Here is an 18,339-nt window from a genome sequence, read left to right on the forward strand (position 1 = left end):
GCTGCAGCTCCACGTTGAAGTCTGTGAAGTTTCCTATCGAAGTGAATAAGCATTTTATGTTTTCCACAGCCTCCTTGATGCGCTCTTCAATACCTGCTGTAATGTCTTCTTTGTAGGCACTTACCATAAGGGTTTTTGAACATAGACCAGTCTATGCTTTGCAAGCGTTTGGCAGATTTGCATCCACGGAGACCAGTATCGATAATACATGTGAGGATATGGTTGCCTCCATGCGTTTCCACATCGGCAAACCACAGGACGCGTCTCGCAAGGCACCCCGACATAAACGCCAAGTCCAGGCAGCTGCTCTAAGACAGCCCGCGGATGTACGTTGGAGAACCGTCGTTAAGGCACTGCAGGTCGCGCTCAGAGGCAAACCAGAGAATTCTTCCCTTTGAATTCATCCCCACATGGCGTGATGCGCATTCAAGTCGTCGCTGACGATCCAAGTGCCAGGTGTTGCAGCCAGCAAATCCGTCAGTCTGTCGTTGTCAAACGATGTTGTTGGAGATAAGTACACGCCCACAAGCGTAAACGCCAGGATGCGTCTTTTCACCGTTAGAGAGACGTACTTGCTGTCGTTGTGAAGGTGAACCGTATGGTGCACATAAGTAAGCTCCGTTCGAATATGGACGATGGCCTCGCTACTTTCTCTGGGCGTGGAGGATTCGAACGCTTCAGATAAAAAAATTGCGGATGAGCTGTTACTCATTCGGCTCACAAATCACAAGGATTGGAAATCTGTATTGATAGACGTATTCTCGAATGTCCGAAATGCGGGAACTGAGTCCTCGGGCATTCCACTGGAAAATTGATATTCCTATGACTTGGCTTTGAAATGATAACGCTAGGAGAGCCAGTGTGCCTGCTACTGTAAAGCTTCAAGAGCTGGAGTAAGCGCGTCCAGTACGTGCAAGCCGTTCCGCTCTGCTGGCGAGTGAAGGCTAGGCAGCATCACACGGATGTCGCTCATAAGGGGCCTCAAGATGGCGATCACCTGCGCCTCCTCACCTGGGGCTGGATCTCGGCCTTAGGCTTGCTCAGCTGTAGGCGTAAGAAAGCGGGAGCGTGGCGCCTGCTCAGACACTGAGGTCGAGCGTGACTACGGCAGTAGTGGTGGCCATGTCACCTCTGAAGCGCTCGTTTCGGCTTCTCCAGTCACCGGGCTTGCATTAATCGGTTGAGGGGGAAGACAAGTAGCAGGAGCGATGGAGACTTCCCTGCCGCTCACAGCCGCTTGTCTAGTAGATCGTCGGTGACGAAAACGAGGCCGACACACCGTAGCTGCAGCCACTCTGTGCGTTGATTGGTCTCACGCAGTTTGCTTTAACACCACCCGTTCTTTCTTCAAGCGGGAACAGACTTTTGGAGAAGCCTCATGAGGGCCATGTAAATTGGCGCACTTCAAGACGGTAGCGTGGCAAATGTCATCAAAATTCAGAGGGCACTTTGTTGACCTAAAGTGCGGTGAGGCGAAAGCCTTAAGCGCAGTGTTGCTGCTTGTGTCACTGACGTGTGGTTAAGATGGTAAGCTTCGCCTCTGAGAGCGGAACGCGACAGCGTCTTGCAACGCTGCCAGAGAGTCCACAGAACGCCATCACCCGTTCGGTTCTACGCCTCGCTCGTCAGTGAATTGCTTTTTGAGGAAAGAAAATGGCTTCCTTTCCTCTGTCTCATATCTGTCATATCTCGGTGGACATCTAAACCTCGTCGTAATGGGAATGGAGGAAGACGGGAGTGAACGAAGACACCATATTCACTAGACGCGCCTTTGTTCATTCCAAACCATCGAGCTGGCATGGCACAGTGGTAGCGGGCTCGTCTCGCACTCCGGTGACCGGGGTTCGATTCCCAAGCTCGGCCAATTTTCTACTCGGTTTTATTTATTTATCTGGTCTGACTAGAAAGGTTAATTAGGCTAATTTGTTAAGTAAGCAATTAACTAAACCCAGTCCCACTTACTTGGAGCATCACTGTAGGGTCCCATTAATTGGTTGCATGGTTAGGAGCCAAAGTACAATTGGCCCCGTTTGAAATTCGCGCACTATGACGTCACGACCGTTTCGACCAATTGAAAAGCGTGACATTTCTGTCGATAACTGCTGCTTACAACGATGAGGCATTAAAGGCTTCCGCCTTAATATCTGGCTCAGAGCAGCGCAGGCCATCTACGATGTTTTTTAGAAACACCACTGACATGCCCAATTTTCAAGCACTGAAATTTAGGCAATTTCGGCGAACTGCATGTCGAAAGCGGTCAGCCTTCACATGCGATGGATTACAGTCACCCTTAAAGATGAGCTTGACACATCTTGACTTGCCGAGGTGCTGAACTTTGATTATGTCGATGCTGTTCGTCACTGGTTTAAACAATATTGGCAGGGCGCGTCGACGTCGAAAAAGACGCCAGCGGTTGGGCCATTGTTTTCAAGTAGAGAGTGGACGGGGATGTCTCCAGTCTTCTTGATGGTGGCTAGACTCTCCAAGGCGCCCCGCTCCGTTACATCGATTGCAAGCAGGTTCCGTCGGCTGTTGATCCTCACGTCCTTCATCCCTCCCAGGACGCAAACCACGAGGAACACTGACGTAGCTTCCCTGTTCAGCAGGCATAAGCTATCGGTGGACGTTTCGGGCACAAACAGGACCGTATGTGCTAAGGCACCACGCGTCGTGAAGACGGTAGATGTTATTGAGGACCAGTCTTGACTCTTACGCAGTCTGCTCTTGAATTTCTTGCTCATAACTGAGAAGAACCCTTTGTCGGCCGAGGAATCTTCGCTTGTAACAGAATACAGCTCGGTGGCCTAGCTGCTTGCCTCTCTCGGTTGATAGGAGCGGTTATTCTGGGAGGCTGCCTCCGACCCACCGGGTTCCAGAGTAGGCCTAACGTCCTGCACTTCCATCGTCGCCACGAAGAGGCAGCGGCGCTTCCTTGATTGTGCGAAAAACAAAAAAAACTGCAGAGGCAGAGAGATAACGTTCTGGTGTGGGAAGAGTTCGTCTCCCTGCTTTTCCAAAGAGAGAGGAGAAATTAACATTTGAAAGGTAGCTGCCACGGAAGATACCCGAGCATGGTTAGCTGAGTAACACGCCAGCCGTGGCAGATAGTAGCTGCCACGGCTAAAGAGCTGAGCTCAAATTTGGCATTACCGACTATCGCAACGGTCTGTCAATTCTTTTTCCTCGATTCATTTCATCAGCTTTTTAAGCGCTAGTTTTGATAAGTCTGAACTTCATCAGTTCAAATTTCGTTTTTGGGAGAACACTGGGTCATATCTTCATTTCCACACCAATGAAAGCAAATCCAAAGTTTTCACACTGATCCTGATTAAATTATAATATTGTTGCATTACTGCTAGGCAAATATTCATCTAAATAGCATGTAATCTATATGAAATGACTGCTTGAATTCTGCTGAAGTTTGAATGAATAGAAAATTTTTTTTTACTCAATTCTTGTTAAGATGAATTCAACTAATATCGAAAAAAGGTCCTCATAATCGTATATACTAGCACGCAACGCGACTATAACGATCAATACAGGCCTGACGCAAGCAAACTTTCTGGCGGCGCATAAAGATGGGTAGCACTACACCCTGCACCCTTAAAATGCTAAGAAGGAGCTTTCGTGTCGACCCCGTTTTGTCGGTAACTAGGACATGGTATGATATTTGCACGCCCGAGGGTGCTTAGTGCTGCCCATGGCGTGAACTACGCACCACCTATCCACGCTGATGTTCAAAACAAAACCTGCCCAGTAAATCAATGTAGTAATGGAAGACCACTTAAGAAAAGGTGAAAAAGGAGCATCCATACTCATACAGTGGCAAACATAGGGCTTTTAATGTGTGCCTTCCATTAGACTATGTTTGTACTACGGCATGCGTAAGGGGGAATCGATTGGAAACTGGTGGACGGAGAGTAATGCATTTAGAACAGTGAAATATGCAACCCTGCTAACCACTCTTTCAAGCTAGTTAAACGGCACCAATGAAAAGCTGGGCCAAGAAGTAATGCGCCGCTACTCGAATCTTTCCTTTTCTCGCCGGTGTGTTGTGCTTTTAACAGTCATGGCTGCTTGAACCTTGCGCAGTGCACGTTCACTACTTTCGAGGGTACCCAACAATCTGAGAAAACACCGGCCTCAAGTACGACAGACGTTTCTCTCCATTTGGCTCCATAGACCCTTCCTTGAAATAGCTGTGCACGGTAAAAGGGAAGTCACAGTGATTGAAGGCACTGACAAAGTATGCTTTGTACAGGACAGTGACGCTTCACTCCAAAAGCAATCATCCGATAGGCCTGGCAGTTGGCTTTGTTACAGAACTACATTGTTTTTTATTAACCGTATTTCGCAAATTTTGGCTTTTTAACATCATGTTCTTAAGGCGTAGTGGATGTGCTGTTCTGCTCTTAGCTAACCTGCTCTGCCTTTTCGTATTGCATGTTTTGACGTTCCCTCAAGAGGAGTATTCTCTTCTGAGTATCATGAATGCTTCGAAATTGTCTTCTGCTCGCGCAATCTTACTTTATGATCTCTCGGAGACAGAACACCTCTATGCTGTTGTAAAGGATATCCCAATTCCTGTAAAATTTGTCAGCACTGAAGCAGCTTCGGTCTACACTGAATTTCTTTATTTCTATAAGCGTCCAGGCTCTCAACTTTTCTTAGACAACCCCGTCGATCAGCGAATAGAGAGGATTATCTTTGTGCCAACAGTGCATACTATCCCAGACACGACGCAATATATTCTGGCCGCCTACATGTCACAGAGGGTCCGAAGCCAATGGATCTTTTGGAACCGTTGGTTCAAATACCTTTCGGAGTCCTTACCTAATGCACTTTGTCAGGGGGTGATGATTAACTCCACAGCCATCAGCATACCCGAAGACCGCTTCCTGCGCTGTGAGGCTCATGTAACTGTTTCAGCCGATGAGCTCTTTTCCAAGAAGCTGGGCTCAACGACTAAATTACCCAAAGGAAACAACTTGTCTGCGGCCGCAGTGGTCCTTTACAGCGGTGATGTAGACTTGACCAGAAAGCCTGAAGCGTTGGCATTGATTGATGCGTACAGGGCTCTCAACAATACCTTGTGTATTCATAATTTCAGCGAGTGGAAAGATTTTACAGAAAGAAAAGTAGACATGTTTATTATGACCAGTGGGCGCGTACACGCGATGTTGGAATACGTATTCGCATACGCTCAATACTCTCCAGAGCCTATATGTTTTTTTAGCCATCCAAGAGTTGACAACATGGTTACCGTCATCGACACCCCACTTTCGTTTCTTTGTTTTATATTGGTGTTAATAACTACGTTGTCTTTAGTGCTCGGTATTACGCTTATTCGTTCTCGGTACGTTTCTCAGATACGGACGAGGCCCTCTGTGTCGAACATCGTGCTTCTACTGTTGTGCGGCCTCCTTGGTAGGAGTCCACCGGGTTCTGCGGCAAACTGCCTCGCTTACCGTAGCCTTGCCACTTATTTCTGGGCACTAGGCATGTTGGCTCTCGGAAATTACATCCAAAGCAGCATTACAGCCATTCGAAGCACCCCAACTGCGATGGCAAACGTAAAATCATTCGCCGAGCTCAACCAGCGAATAGAGGAAGGCACCCTCTGTCCCTGCTTTAATTACGAATTCAACACTCATTACCGGATGAGGAGCGCCACATTTCGCTCGCCTGCCGTTTATAATGTCGTGGAGAAAGGAATTCTTAAATTCAGTTGGGATTCAGTGTTCGCCAAAGACGTCTATGAGTGTTACGAAAGATCTCGTCAGCAGACGCATGTTGCTTTTTCCACATGCACGGATGAAGAAATCTCTGCAGCGCTGCGCTGGAACCTGCTGCCAGGTGACCCGTTCTCCACTATGATGCGATATCCGGCAGTGCACGTATGGAATCCCCTAAGGTGCGTTTTTTAACTCCTTTTTGAATCTTGCTCGTTAGTGGTGCCTAACAATGCCCTTCGCATTAGAACAAAACAAGGGGAAGTATAGCGCACAAATCAGAATGATGCACAGGATTTTACATCTAGGTGTCCTAAGCTTCAGAAGGCATTCCTTCTGTGCACAGCCTATAACGCGTAATCATTTTTTGCGTAAATAGAATGTCATTAATTTCACTCTGAATATTCCCATGCTCCTGCTGATGATATGCGCCAGCCTCTTTACCTTCCATTTTGCGGTTCTTGCACTTGCTTTGAAAGGTGGTGCCACGCATTAGTTTGTGACAGTTATGCTTCTGTTTGCGCAATGTTACAAAGACCTGGTACTTGTGTGATAAATGTATTTCCACGGAAATTGGATCTCTGTCCTGCAGTGCATGGGCGGCAGGTGCTCTGAGTGCACTGCCCGTATGTTAGCCCAGCTTTGCTTCAGTCTTCTTATTAATCCAGCGTCCAGAGCACGATGCCTCTAGAAGGCTACAATGAAGACCCTGCCGCAACTTGACCACTGTAACAAGTCTGTGTTGGCTAGTTAATAATACCTTCTGGGACTCCTACTGAGCAAACGATCAGGACTGACGCCCATGCAGTAATTCGGGACGTCATCCTAAGCGCTGCTTGCAAGCATTTGGCGCTGTATTGATAAGACTTCTCACCCTATCTCGCAAGAGTGAAGTCGGCTGGGGATGACGCATCCCTATCTGCGCAAGATAGTAACGAGATTGCTGACGCTTTCTGGCGACCAGCACAAGAAACGAAACCATGCGTGTGTTAGGCTTAATAACTAGGCGCCATCCAATAAACTGGAGAGGTGATTACGACAGTATGGAAGGAAATTGTATTGCGCAGATGTAAGTCTTCTCATGAATGCACGGAGGTTGTCATTCATACATTCTTAGGGCTCACACAAGTACAGTTCCGGTTTTTGTTTCGATTTTTTTCTAGAGAGTCGCTGCTCTACTACTTCGCCAGTAGAGCAGCCTTCAAATATGTGTCTTTTTAACTCTTCTATGCTTTTTAGCACGTTTTTGTTTTGCAAGGAAGTTTGGTTCCATGGCAGTAAATGTATTGTTCTTCGCAATGCCACTAGTGCACACACTAACCCATGACGAATATGAAGAACAGCTTCATGCACGCGTTGAGAAACCACGCCAAAGCAACTGTTAATGAAACTCGCGAAAGAGTGGTGCGAGCCAAGGACTGTCGCACATAATTCAGCGAAGTAAGCAAGCGGCTTACTTATAAAATGATCGAATGGTTCTGCGTAACTGTTTTCGCACCTACGCTCTAATAACGGTCTACCATCTTTCTTATTCTTGTCCCTTTCATTCGTTGCTTAATCCATTCACTCACGGTACTCTCTATGCATCTTTATGCTACTGTTACAGCTGTCTTGCAATTCCTTATACTCCTTTTAAATCTTGCACAGATGTGTCGAAAATAATTCATAGTTTTAGCAGTAGTTCTCTATCTGATAACGACATACTTTGCACGATGTGCGAGGTACGGCCTTCCTGTACGAGGCGGTGGAGGGGGCAATGGGATCACGGGGACGAGCTGCTTAGGGTCACGGCATCAGCGGATTGGGTGCGCCCTGCTGCCGTATACGACAAAAGCAGACCGGGCCGTGCGGGAGGTGGTCACATCCTCATGTACTGCCCTACTAATGCCACTGGACATCAAAAGCAGGTCAAGAAAGCTGTGCTGCAAAATAAAATTTGCAGCCGATCTTACGATCTCATGCCCAAATTTGCTTTAGCGCTATTGGCTCCAAGAGGCAAATTATCAGGGCGAGTTAGTACAGGAATAGATAAAATTAACTGCGCAGGACACAATATAGTAGAAGACCAACCCCAATACTGACCCTGTCAATCGAAAAAATTTTGTGCAGCAAGAGCAATACATACACAAGGACAAAGCCAACAGCATACAAAAATGATGATCGAGTTGCCTAGATAAGCCACGTGCGAATCAGGTGCCCTATAAGTTTGGTTTTCTCTTCGATTCCGGTGCTCAGATCCAGTGATCACGCGTGGAAGTTTTTCGGATAGTGGTAATGGGTGTATGTTAAAGCTAATATTATTGAAAAATATTCTCTGTGATAACGTTTTATATCTAGTCAAACCAACAAAACACCGCGGTGACTCGATGGATGTAGAGTTGTGCAGTTGATCCCAAGGTTGCAGGCTCGTTCCCCCAGCGCGACGGCATAATTTCTAGGGTGCGGAGTGGCAAAACCGCTTTCATGGTCTGTGATATCGAAATATCACAAATAACCAAAGATGGTCTAAATCACTCTGTGCTGCTACAATATGCCATCCCTCATACCCCAAGAGGTGCTCAAGGCGTTAAACTCAGCCATTCGTTATTTACGATTTTTACAACAAACATGCTTTGCGCATCCCTTTTCGACACCTTCTTCAAGAGCATGACATCGCACAATGCTGCCTTATGTTTTGTGCAGAGGATGGACTTAAGGTAAAGTGTTTTAGCGTCCATGTAAGGACACTTCTACCATGTCTGCCGCGGTGGCTCAGTGGTTACGGCGCTCGGCTGCTGACCCAAAAGACGCGGGTTAGATCCTGGCCGCGGCGGCCGAATTTCGATGGAGGCAAAATTCTAGAGGCCCATGTACTGTTCGATGTCAGTGCACGTTAAAAAACCCGAGGTGGTCGAAATTTCCGGAGCCCTTCACTACAGCGTCCCTCATAGCCTCATTTGCTTCGTGACGTTAAACCCCAATGAACCTAAACTTCTACCTTCCTTTTTACATATGATCGCCGTGCGTGTAACTCTACTCATATATCTCAGTCGTTTTCATAATAATCAGGTAATAAAAATACAGGTAGACTGAGTATATAGTGTTTGCAAGTAGCTTAATGTTATTGATTTCTTAAATGTGATAACGTATTTGGTAAGCAGTTTCGCCCTTGGAAAATGCAATACATTCTAGAGGAAGAAGCAAAGCAATTTTAAAAATCTTTACTAATAAAATTTTGCTTGCGGAGTTCTGTTCTCTTCCTTTAATGTCTTCTGTTCCTCGAATTGCAAGCTCTCTTAAGAACTTAACAATTCACCTTAATAATTGAGTACGTTCATGACTTCGTCTTTTCACCAGCAAAAACGTTCACTTTTAAACCTACCCTATTTAAATTGCAAACGTTCTGGCCTGAAACAGTGGGTTGAAAAAATTGATTTGTTTTCATATTTCCAGGCAGTGATAGCGTCACCAGTCAGGCATTACTCTGAACCCAATCAGAAAAAAATTCTTCGTGATTGAGCACCTATTTTGTTTGCTTCATATTAAGAGCAAAAAGCTTTGTGGTGATTTTTCTTTGTCAAAGAAGCCGGCACGCGGCCCTATTACCGACGGACGCGACCGGTGAAAGGATTTTTCTGGCAGCGGTGGTATCCACGTGCCACTACTACTGCGATGTGAGAGACTGCTATAGGTGCTTTCCACGCCATATTACAGAAGTTCTCCGTAAGCATGAATTTGAAATAGCCTGAGAGCGGCTGTAATTTCCAGCTATGACATCAGGCAAGCGCCCTTGCAGCTACCGACCCTGACGATTTTGTTGCGAGCACAAGTTATACTAAAAACAGTATTCTTTTGCAAGGCATTCCTCCTTTCTCTACCTAACAGAATCTCGTCACAGCTGAGCGACAACAATGTGGATATGCCCGACTGCCGTCCGATTATAGTGCCAAGATGAAGTTCTGAAACGAGTCATCAGAGGAGCCTTACCGGTGGGATGAGCACAGAGAGAGTGGTATGGCTCTTAAACTCTTAAGGCTCGACGTATAGAACCCTTTTCAGGATAAAGAGTTGAACTACTCCTGCAGCGAAGACCGCAGTTTGCAACGAGCCCGTCCTCAATAACGTCGAAGGAACGATTCGGGTCATTCGCCGCAGCAACCTCAACATGGCCGAGCAGAAGAAAGTCATATTTCTAATGCGTGGTGTCTAGCAGAGACTCCTTGCTGTCCTCCTATGCCAGCCACTGAAAACCGCCTGAGAACCGCCTTTAGCATACAGGAAAAGTGGGAAGAAGACGATAGGAAAGGTGCTGGACTACCAACTGTTTATGAAACCTTCGGCGCTCAAATATATACAAGGCACTCAGTCACGTGATCCTCTCACAATCGCTCACATCCACCTTTCGTTGTTGAAACAAAATTTACAATGACCGCAACACCTTCTACAAGCATCAAACCATAAAAGCACAACACGTAGAACAGAATTTTTTATTCTTAGAATACACACATTCGCTGTCAAGGCCTCATGATTATAAAAACGATTTTACAATTGCGATTTTCTTATTCATAAAGCCTACAGAGCAATCACTACAGCATGCTTCTTTCTAAATCAGAAAGGTCTCCAGAGCCTACGCGCTGTCTTATCGCTACTCCTGCTAAGAATCGTGGAACTATCAAGAACCTGCCCACATTTACACTCATTGCAGTGAAGGAACCGATTTTACCCAGTTTCCTTTTCTAGCGATTGAGAGTGCTCCCATGCCCGACCTTTATTACAACGACCCGTTTGGCCTACAGAGAACCCACCCCAAGTCAGTGGTATTTTATACACCACACCAACTGCACAGTCCACAAAGTATTTCCCTTTTCTCACTAACGCTTCTTCCGCCGCCCTATGCGGGCGCACAGGCCACTCAGCTGTCTCGGGGTTGAGAACACGACAGGAACGTCATACCTGACAACCTTTTTTGGGCTGTGCGCTACACGGTGCATATAAGGGACCACTTGGGGCCTCCCTTGTCGTGGCTTCGCTCTGGGGCTTTTCTTTCTATCATCTTTTTGTAACAGGGCCTCTGCTACTGCAGGCACCACAGAGCGTGGGAAGCCGCCTTTTGAAGTCTATTGATCTGATTGTTAATACTATCCTTAACCATGTGAAAACAGGGCTTGAAAAGCGCCGATTCCAAAGAGAAGCGGTCGCCCTTTTGACTCTGTTGGAATGGATCGAAACAAGGGAGCAATTAGTTCTTTGCTCTGGGCAAATACATCCAACAGGCATGCCCTCCCGAATACTTGAGGCTAATATCTAAAAACTGCAAACAGTTGTTCTCCGGCACTTCATAAGTACAAGCACAGCCTTTGCCTACTTGTCTAAACAGTCATAAGATACCTTCTGCAGTACTGGAATGCCCCAATTTACTGTTACTTCCTAATTTCACCAAAAATTGTCCAAATATCTTAAAATTCGCAGTACGGAGCCATTGTCATTAGGAGACGCTAAGGCACGGTCAACGAAAGATATAAATATATTGCATTTCAATGGGGCAACACACAATCCTATGCAAATTTCCTTTTTGGAAAAAAAAAACATGGCTGTTCGAAAAGAAACCACACTGAAGTGAAGGTACAAGCCTAAATCGACAACAAACTTTCCACATTTATATCACCTGAATTCAGAAAGGGTGCAGACCCATTGAAATCAATCCTCTCGCGTACTGCCTCAAACAGTTCTGGATGGGGCACGGAATAGAATAAGACTTCAGCAGCAATAGAAAAGAAAAACCCAACGTCCATCTGCTCTTTCAAAACGGCTGTCAACTATGTATTAAGCTTATTCAAATGTTCAAGAAGAAAACGGCTAATTCGCTGTTGTCATGAGTCTAGCTCGCTGACAGTACATCTGATAGGAATGCCAGGCTTTTGCCCTTCAACTGAAAAAAAAATACTTCACGATAACCCTTCTTGAATTTTCAAGAAGGTCACATGACTGAGTGCCCTGTATGTATTTGAGCCCCGAATGTTCGAATAAACAGGTGGTAGTCAGCCTCTTTCCTATCTTCTGAGTTTTCCTCGGTGCGTCTTCTTTTTTGGCTGGTTTATTTCCCTAATGTAAAGAGCCAACTTGCCCAAGAAACTGTTCTACTGAAGGGTATAGATGATTTTGTATTCAGCACCATATTTACTGATCACTTCAAAAAAAATTTGGTCAGCGCCGAGGCATTCAGACGTAAAGGCTACCATTGAATTTAGAATAGAGCCAGTTTGCTTAAGAGGGGCGTCTGTTTCTCGGAAAATAATATAAGCAAGTATGGAGTACGCCCAGAGCTTTCAGAAAACAGCTGTAATCGCACGTTTTTCACAGCCCGCCAAAAACAATGCTCAGCGCACATTTCTGGGGCAATGGCTGTAGTACCAATGATTTAAGATAAGCACTTTGCGCATCGCGACATGTGAAGTTTCTGATAAAGTCACACGCGAAATTGAAATGTGTTGCTGCAAAGCGTGGAACTTTCAAAGTTTAACATTGGTAGCAGTCCTGTCCGATCATGGGGCTCTTCGATGAAGAGGCCGACTCCGACGCCTTCAAGTACAACAGATCTGTGCAAAAGACCCTTCAGGTGATACCGTTTCCATACTGGTGTGGCACCACAGGGACAGGGACAGAGACAGAGCGACAACAACAGAAGTGCTCACAAGTGAGCACTTGTGTTGTTGTCACTCTGTCTCTGTCCCAGTCCCTGTGGTGCCACACCAGTATGAATTCGTACCAACTCGCCCAATTTTCAACCCTTTTGATACCGTTTAGATCTGTGCTCTGGAAGGTGGTTACTGCCAACCTGTTGATTGCATTGCGTTGCCGAACTTGAACAAGAAAGAAACATCGATGGCACCTCCCATTAGCAGCGCGTAAAGAAACGCACCGGATTTTCTGGGGGTGGCTCACAAATAATGCACCGACGCCTGGCGCTACAACGTGTGGGCACGCGTCATGAAATGCAACTCAGCTTATCATGTTTTAGTATAAACGCTCATTTGCCGCCACCGACTGGGTGAAAAACTTTTGTGCCATTATTATATTCTGCACAATATCCCGCGTCGGCTTCGAACATTTTATCAGGAAGCCCTTCCTGAGAAAATAACAGCATCCCAGAGACGCCGAACGCGGCCAGGGGTGATGCCAGTCAAGTGCAATAATTTGAGATTGATGGTACGCTTGAGCTTCTATTTGTAGTTTTTTAAAGCGATGGCATTAATGTTCCCGTTCCGTAAAAAAACCGGGCGGTCGGCGGTGTTGAGAGCGAAAAATTAGCCGGGGTAGGGTGACCCAGGCGGCCATCTTATCTTCGGCCCAGATTGCCCAGCCTGAGGCGAAACATTCTGCTGGGCATTAGACACCTCGCTATGGGAGCAAAATTGGGCGGTCGAGTGACCTTACCCTGTATTCCTACGGATTGTGAGTAAACTGCCCATCGTGTGAGATGGCGGTCTTAAATTACAAATTTTTAACCACCAGATGCTCTGGAAGAGTAACCTGGGTCGCATAAGCTCTACTGATGGCAGTACACATCAATGTAGGGCTGTGGCCCATCGTTTGACCAGCATACCACGTCTGAGCCAGCAGTGGTATGATGACTCCCAGGGATATATATTACTGTAAAGTAGAGAATAGCCAAATCCGCATTTATGGGTAGTAATATATTACAGCTCTCGCGTCATCCTCTTACGGAAGAGGGTAATTGCCTCATCCATTATTTCCAGCCTGCCTTTTCGTTCCAGCTCCGGCCGACTACCTATATACAGGGCCGTAAGGTGGCAAAGCTGTGTAATGTTCGCTTTAAAGTCCAGAAGACGCAAGACTACGGCGATATTGGAGTTACGAGCCCTTGTTTCTAATATATTAGAGATTGCCATAGGTGCTTTGCACGCAGCATCTCGAAAGGTCTTCGTCACGTTTAAATTGAGCACGGCAGACAGCAACCGTAATTGCGGCTCAAAGACCTCATTGTCTCCGACCAGAACTTGGCTTCTCTATCGCTTATTCAGGCCGTCGTGCGTGAAGATCTTGCTAACTTAGACCTCTCTCCACCTGTATTTTAAATTGCGAGCCCGAGCATCCGGCATCTTGGCGCCAACCTTTCCCACCCACTCCTCTTCGTATTCTTCTCTACACTACAAAAATCCAGCAGAGTGGAGGACGCCTCATGGGCGACCCATCTGCTTCAACTTCTCCCCCGCGGCCACATTTCCCGGCATTTCACTAGTATATTGGCCTCCTTCTATTCCTCTCACCGACTATTGCTACCGCCACCATTCCGAAATGCGGCCTCGTTTCCTACCCCGCTCCCAGCCTGACGAGTACGACTCCTCAAGTTCCCCATCTCTTCGATATTCCAGCTCCCCTTCTCCTCCAGACCGTCGTTCTCAATCCCCGTAGCAACCTAGTTTTTCGGCTGCCGCCCCTTCCGTCCGTCCTGATTGGGAAAAGTGGTTGATGCAGTTCTCGGTGTTAACGCTGAATCTATGACGCGGCCCGTAAAACCTCTACAGACCTCCCGGCAGAACGAACGAGAGATTTCTGTCGATGGTGTTCCCGTGCGTGCATTCATTGACCCTGGAGCACATGTATCTGTAAGCAATGTAGGCCTTCGCCTATCGCCCCCGAAAAGTTTTCAACCGTGCTACGCCTCGGTTGCGTGTCCCGTACGGTAGACCGGTTGCTGTTGATGGAATCTGCACCGTGTTGGTGGCCATGTTATCCCTGAGCAGTTCACTGTTTTATACCGCTGTGCTCATGACGGTTCAGCTTAAGTTAATGACAACGCAGCGAGCCATGGGAAGAAACACGATAGCTATAATGTTAAGATATCGGAAGCGGGCGGACTGGGTGAGGGAACAAACACGGGTTAATGACATGCTAGTCAAAATAAAGAGGCAGAAATGGGCTTGAGCAGGGCATGTGTTGCGAACGCAAGATAATCGCTGGTCTTTAAGAGTAACGGAGAGGGTTCCAAGAGGTGGCAAGCGCAGCAGGGGTGGCAGAAAGTTAGGAAGGTGGAGATACGGTGGCCGCAACTGGCAAAGGACCGGGTTTATTGGAGAGCCATGGAAGAGGCATTTGCTCTGCAGTGGGCGTAGTCAGGCTGATGATGATGGTGATGCTCATGAACTCAATCTTGGTCTCGATTTTCTATCAGAACACTCAGCTATTATCAACTGCTCGTAAAGCGTTCTGCCCTTCGATGTCCCCCTCATCGATCGCGACCCCTTGCCTTCCTCGCGGCGATTGTGGTCTCCCAACCAAGTTTCTCTACCATCAGAAGCCGCCCCTTTTGTTGCCCTGCGCCCCACCCCATGTACCCTTACAAAAATGCTTCTTGAGACAGTGTTGAAGTTCTCATGAGCAGACTCAACACGCCATGTTGAATTTTTGTTGTGACCAGGATGGGCTAGTGTTGGTGAATTGTTGAGGCCGAGTTGAAACTCATTGGAAAAGTGGCCACTGTGCTAGAGTTGAGCATTCTCAATGAAATTTCTGTTTGCGTTCATGTTGAATTCATGTAGGAATTACGGGAGTGAATCAACACGCCATTCTGAATCTTGGCTGGGGTAAAAAAGCAAAAAAATCCTGGGAATACATCGTATTGCGCCAGATGGACCGACTACCAATGCAATTTTCGGCGGTATATTCATATTTATTGCTGCAATTTTTCGTTAACGTGAAGCCGTCATCCCCTGTGACGTAGTGCTCCTCACATACGCACAAACACGTGTGTACATCAATATATATATACATACATACACCTTAGCCCTACACATCCATCAGATAAAGAGCATGGGACAGTACTGCACACGAGGCTATAGAAAGAACTGACAGAGTTCATCTTACGATCTTAAGTGCAACCTCGGCTTCGCCCTTATATAGTCCTACTCAGGGGTGTCCGGACCTGCGCAGGTTGTAGACTGCCGATCAGCAAAGTTATGTCAGTTACTACTATTAATATTTATTTATTTTATGTGTAGTAGAAGTAATGAAGTTCATATGCAACGGTCTATTATTTGACGACCTTGATTCATTCATAAACAACTTAAATAAAGCATAAATAAGCGCCCTTTTTATGAGAGCACATACGAATCATCCAAAGTAGGTATGCCTGAAAGAGCATATTGCACTTTTTTCTATGCAAGAAAATGACTTTGAGCGGTTTATGAGAGTTATGACGGGTGTTGCGTGCGTTCTTAATATGTGTAATGTGATCAGGTTCTGTTTACACGATGCATGTCGAAATGATTTCATTTAGTTAGGCTTAGAAACGGCTGTCTTGAGATGATTCAACTTAAGTTCAACAGAAATTGCTCAATAGTAAATCTCTTGACTACGCTCAACAAAAATTCCGTGTAGCAGGTGTTGTGTAGGCACAACATACATTGAGTTCATGTGGGTTTCCAGTTGATTCAACAGGAGCTCAACAAGGCGTCAACTGAAGCTCAAAAGTCATTTTTGTAAGGGTAATTACTCCCTTATTACAAACTTACTCCACCTTGGGGGATTCCCCTAAACATTTGACCAACACTGTTCCCACTTCGAGTTATTGATCAATTCGCTCTCGCCCTACCATAAGCTTGCCGTCCCGGTTAGCTCAGTTGGTAGAGCGACTGCTCCGGTGTAGCGGTGGTCCCGGGTTCGAACCGCGGACCAGGACGAATTTTTCTTTAACTACGAAGTTTCTGAGAAAGCTGTATAGCTTTCCTTTGTAGCCGTATGGCTGCGCTTGGGTGGATGCCAATGAGTAATTACTCCCTTATTACCCCATGTATCCCCGATAGGGACTACCTATATTCTTCAACAAACACAACAAACACAAGTCCAAAACCGCTTACAATCCGCAAACTAAAAGCCTCACTGAATGCCTCAGCCGCACTCTCACTGACATGCTCGCCAGTACATCTCGCCTGATTACCGCGACTGGAACGCAGCCCTACTGTACGTTAAATCTGCGTAAAATTTCTCCACCTAAGACACTGCTAGCTACTGCCCGTTTTACCTCTTGTGTAGCCGCAAGCCTCACTTGCCTCTTGACTTCGTACATCGTGCTTCGTACATCTCTTCGCCGCCTTCTGAAAATGCCGCTGAAGTCATTGCTCCTGCCAAGCCCGTGAATTCGCACGCTCCCTCTTGCAAGCTCCTCAGCAGGAACACTGTAACAGCCGCTACCTCGTCGCCTCCTCACCTGGCTCCCTTGCGCTCTTCTGGGCGCCTTCTATCCGTACAGGGGTCTCAGAAAAGCTTCTATCCCGCTACTTTGGCCGATATCATGTGCTGAGCTAAGTTACGGCCGGCACCTATGAGATCGCTCCTGCCTTCAGTTAGTCCACTTCCTGGTCCCGACAGCCCGACATCTTCCACGTTTCGCGCATCAAGCGCCATAGCCTGCCCAGAGCAAGGCAGGTTATGGGGCTTGATGATCAGCACCGCGACTGTGTGATCAGCACCGCGACAGTGCTTCTGCACCCGGGGCCAGTGCTACAAGCGCTTCAAACGCAGATGAGCTGCACGTAGGTTTGTGGGCCTAGCGCGTGCTCGCTGGCCGCACCCATCGCGGCAGCCTGTGTCTTTCGTTTCTTCGGTGTCTCGTGCTTGTGCCTCATGTTGTGGGGTCCTATGTGGTGCAACTGCCTACTGCACCGTAACACCGGCCTACCACGAATGGCAAGCGTGCTTGCTGTTATCGCCCCTGTTGGGTTTTAAGTTGGCACAACAAGCACTTTTATTTTCGGAAACAATGCTGACGATTTACAGCCTTTTGTTCCTGGAGAACGACAATCAAAACAACGGAAATATGTGGCGCCTCGTTGGGTCCAACCTTTTTACTTTGCGTAAGTACAAAGAAGTTAATAAAAAGACACATTTTGAACGGAAGCCTGCTTTCTTGCATGTCCATGTATATCGTCATGCATGATACAGATACGTTCATGTATGATACGCTCATGATACGCTCATGCTGCTTCGGAACTGAGCAGACAAGTTCTTTGCTTACTAGACTATTTCGGACCTTATCCTTAAGGCTCAAGCAGGTCTATTTTTCCGCTTGAACTTCATTCCGCATTTCGTATCTTCTAGGTACCAGCACCGCCGCCTCCTCCTGGCCATTGCTGAAGGCGGCCTTGCCGTGCCTCATCGCAGCTGGCGCGCGCATGGGAAACCGAAAGCCACCATCGCAACCGAGCCCTATCATATCTACTTCGCCGTCTATCTTTTGGGATGCACTATATCGGTGGTCACCCTATTGGGAGAACTCGCTTTTCAATCCCGCTACAGAAACGCTACGGGATAAAAATCTCCTGGAGTTGGCCGGATTAACGCTTTTCTCGCGTTCACAGATGCAGTTTCTGCTAGCGATCTGTCGATATCCAAGCAAAGCTAGCAACTTGCACTGCGCCAAATGCCGAGCAAAATGATCAATTGGACCTCAGTGTTTCAAACTATGGCCTGGGGTGTTGATGTATCATTTCTTTATTTAGGTGGTTAGTTCAACGCTGCGGTCGTAAGAGCGCATGTTGTCGTCTCTCAGATTATCGCGACTGACATGTACATCAAAACTGCGCATTTATGTTTATTCAAACTCAGATTT

The 18,339-nt window shown here is 46.8% G+C and overlaps 1 pseudogene; it reads right to left on the reverse strand.

Annotated features, from left to right (window-relative positions):
• LOC149333907 (toll-like receptor 4) overlaps positions 1 to 17,886 on the reverse strand; it is a 66,179-nt pseudogene extending 48,293 nt beyond the window's left edge.
• Positions 17,887 to 18,339: the final 453 nt, after the last annotated feature.

The sequence above is a fragment of the Amblyomma mixtum genome, chromosome 8 (assembly GCF_055824585.1).
Source record: "Amblyomma mixtum isolate Tamu chromosome 8, ASM5582458v1, whole genome shotgun sequence".
NCBI lineage: Eukaryota > Metazoa > Arthropoda > Arachnida > Ixodida > Ixodidae > Amblyomma > Amblyomma mixtum.